Below are 4,368 nucleotides of genomic sequence, written 5' to 3' on the forward strand. Positions count from 1 at the left end.
CTGAATCAACTCAAAAATGCTCATATTTTGCCCCCAACAGTTGAGGAAATTCCTTTTCTTCCTAGTTGTTACAGTTTTTTCCATCTATCAATGCAGTGGTTTGATTAAAAGTTCAAAATTTATACTTTAAATTTTAACCCAGCCTTTTTTGTTGACTTCATGGCTCATATTGTAGCATTTGGGGCTATAATAGGATGCCTAGACCTGTTTTTTTTTTTTTTCGCCCTGTCGCTTCATATTTTTTCTGAAAAAATCCGAGAACCAACAAATTAAATTGGAGTGGCCTTAAGAGCGATGTTTCTATTGGCTGATGGTCTTGAGCATGGTGCCAGCTTTAAGCTCAACGCGCGAGGTGTAAAACTCATTGTGAGATCGTGAGAATCAAGTGTCTGAACCTGTGTTTACACCAGCAGAACTTATAATAGAAGCCTTGTCATACACTAGTGTCATTTAGAAGAAACAAACTACGCACTTGTGCACAAATAGAGTCCTGTGATGGAATAAACCAAATAAACACTGGTAATTGTCTCACTTTCTGATATTTTCAGTAGTTATTTGTCTTAAGTGTCAGCGAAGGTTAGACATCGAGGTAAAAAGATTCGCCAAAAAGCAGTTACTCAAGCAACTGGATATCTGTATCTGTATCTGTATAGCCGGTATAACCGCCTTTCGGCGTAACACACCAGCTAATATGATTTTCGAAACTCCAAAATCATATCAAGTCATAAACAAGTCATTTCAATGACTGATGGCCATGAAATGTTTGTCCTTGGGGCATGGTTCATTGATTTAAATTTCACAGAGTCCATTTGCAGAGATCACATACTGTAATTCACTTTGAGTTCACGGTGGCAAAATTTCACGGTGAGAAAAAAATCGAGGTGTTCACATACTGATATGTTCACGGTGGCGGCAGGGGAATACTCAAAAGAAAGTCGGTGGAGGCGTGAAGCGCTGCAGTCCCCGCGAATCCCCCATATTTTATCCAAAAGTACTGTACACTTGAGACGGATAATTTGCGAACAAAAAGCCGAAGATTACCCCTAAAGTGGGAGAGAATTCACACACAACACGCCGCACGAAAGCGTGGTCACACTAGCTTGCTGCCTGCAGCTGGTCTAATGGACCTTGCCATGTGTCATAATTACATAGGGGTGTCATGGAATTAATCATTATTGCTTTTAATAATTAACCATCACCATTCCGCCACCAATAAAAAGTGATTATTCTCATTCCCTAATTTTAGACTTATTTTCTGTGCCAATCCCAACGACCACGATACCTTCTACCACAGCAAGTGTTTATATCCCCAAACTTGTGGATGCCCCCCCACATTTGTTGATGTACATTACCAGTGTGGACCTCTCCTTGGTGCTGAACTTACCATCACTTCCATGTATTAAGTATTGCAGTTGTGGCTGCAATACTGTACTACTAGACGCTTTGTTTGACACAACAGTACACCCATGGAAAAGCGAGGGATTGATATATTTCAGTACATATATACAGTATATAGTACATTGAAGCCTGTTTATCAACAATATCCTTATTTCATCAAGTCACTTACATTTTCTGAGGATTAAGAAAAAGTAACAATAGGGTTTACGGAAAAACCCTGCCAGGCCAGGCTACCACAATATCAGGTATAATTTCTTGCTTAACCCTTGTCCTGCTGGCATTCCTGCCACTACATTTTTCAATAATTTCATTTCTTAATTAGATCACAGACCCCCATATTTTGTTGCCTTGCAGTGGCATAGTTACTTCCGCATTCGTTGTGTTTCGCTGTGAATGCGTTGCAAGACAAATTAAATTGGTGTGGCCTTAGAGTGCTACCGGTTTGTTGCTGTCTCTCACGTGATTCAGAGGGTGGTTCTGGTACACAAAACAGAGTTTTTCTCCTCACGCTTTGTTTTCAAATCTGCATGAAAGAATAGCCCCTTAAAAGGCCCAGCCCTCAAAATACATGCACACACATACACACAAACACACACAATCATACAAAGAAACACATTTCAAGTCTTGGTTACTTTATTGTGTATGATACAAGTCTTCCTACCATACAGTCATGTTCCCTGTGTACAATCTTACAAAAATAAAATTGTGTTATCTTACATTCAATAAATAGTACATCAGCCACAAAGTATCAAAGAAAGTTTTCTTTCACGATCAACAGGCACAAAGAACACAAAGGGGGTGTCTCAAACATGCATGTTTACCTTCAAGTTTCTTCTCTTGAATAAGACTGAATTTCTCAAATTTTCCTTTCTTTCAATGTCAATGGAAACTGTAATACAATGTATTATTTTTTCAGCGTTTTTACTACAGTAAATGAAGAATAAGTTCTTGATTGCTCATTCACAGCGATTGTGCTTTGCTGTAATTTGTAGTGAACAGAAAGTGCAAGATTTCGCTCTCTTTCATTTCATTTGATGCATCTCACATTTTCTGTAGACCCTTTAATTTGCTAATGTCAACATACATAGTTTGAGACATCCCCACGACTGTATTTCTTCCTTGTAGGTAACAGTAACACTGACGTCTAGTGTAATAGAACGGTATGTCTAGCTTTGGAGTTCCTTATGTTCGTTTCTACGGTTGTAATTGTAACACTTCTGGGTTAAGTCACAGGTCACATCACCAAGTACATTTAGTAGACATTGAATCATGGGCACCTTTGTATGTGTGTGATTTTTTACTGGTAGTACAATCAAGTGATTTTGCTGTTGTGACATCACAAGGTGGAAAGGTTTCAGGATATGTTCCTATAAGATATTGATGAATAGGAAACACTAGAAAACTACTTCATAATAGTCTCCTCAACAGGCTCTATGGGCGAGGTTTTTACAGATGGTGTACAACATTGTATAATGTCCTTTTTCTTGGTAGAATATTATCAAGTCTGACTGTACCCGATTTCTTGTCAAGGCTTACATGTACACGAGACTGAATACAATCAGAAATGATATATTAAGGCCACACCAATTTATTTATATTTAGAATTTGTTGGTTCTCGGATTCGCCTCTTCGTTTTTTTCTGATTTGCAAAAAAAAAATTGATTCTGGTCCTGAATCAACTGAAAAATGCTCATGTTTTGCCCCCAAACAGTTGAGGAAAGTCCTTTTCTTCCTAGTTGTTACAGTTTTCCCATCTATCATTTCAGTGGTTTGATTAAAAGTTCAAAATTCAATGTTTAAATTTTAACCCAGCCTTTTGTGTTGACTTCATGGCTCATTTCATAGCATTTAAGCCTATAATAAGATGCCTAGACCTGTTTTTATTTTTTTTCGCCCTGTCGCTTCATATTTTTTCTGAAAAAATCCGAGAACCAACAAATTAAATTGGTATGGCCTGACCTCAAAAAAAGTACATTATACATTGTAAGTCCTTCACCAAAAAACGACCTAAAAAGCTTGCCAAGGAGGTTGAACTACCTACATGTACCACAGTGAACTTATTCAGACTATTCTCACCAACAGGTTTTGAATTGTAGATGACTTCATATGTAACGTTTTCGTAACCGTTTGCAAATAGGTTGTGGATTGGGAGTAGTAGACCCAACATGGGTGATCACAATGTTGTTTTTTACACAGTTTTACAAGACATTGATACATTTTGTATGCCACATTTCTATCAGTTTACCTGGCAATATGTCAAGAAGTTTGCTAGAAATGGCTTCAAGCACTGCTAGATTAAAAACAATCGATGAGGTTCTGGGCAACATGCGTACTTCTCTGATTGCAAAATAAATCTGAGGTATTGTAAGATGTTGAGAGAAAAGGCAAGAGCTTTGTTCAAATCCCTACATTTGTAACCTGGGCACCATCTCATTTGTATACCAGAGCTCTGATACTTGCTACTTTTTAGGGTGTGAGTATGGGAGCCCCGGTATACCAAATAGCCGGTATACCCAGGCAACTACAACATTGGGCAAGAAAGAAGAAAATGAATGCCCAAGAAAAAATTCCTTGTGAAGCATTAATTTTGGCACATCCTGAATTGTGTAGTGAATTTTCATTTCCAGATGCAAAACTTTCGTTTCTTTCAGTCAGTGAGTGTTAGACTCACCATCAAAACTTGAAAATAGCTACTTTTTTTCAGTACAGCAGCATTAGAGATATGCTTTCTTTCCTCTTGCCCCTCAACTATGATCCATATGTGGAAGGTAACTTTTTGTGTGATATGTCTGTCGTCTATATACACTCACAGTCAAAACTTTGCTGGTGATGGCCTGTTGTAGCATCAATGCCAGTGATAGCCAACTGTTTTAAGTAGTGGAGACTTCTCAAAGACTCATTGACAAAGGTTTACAGGTTGGAATTAGGTTTGGAAAAATTTAAAGGAACAGTTGATGTGATTTTTTTAAA

This window comes from Branchiostoma belcheri, unplaced genomic scaffold (assembly GCF_001625305.1).
Source record: "Branchiostoma belcheri isolate BF01 breed outbred unplaced genomic scaffold, Haploidv18h27 scaffold33, whole genome shotgun sequence".
In the NCBI taxonomy this organism is placed as follows: Eukaryota; Metazoa; Chordata; class Leptocardii; order Amphioxiformes; family Branchiostomatidae; genus Branchiostoma; species Branchiostoma belcheri.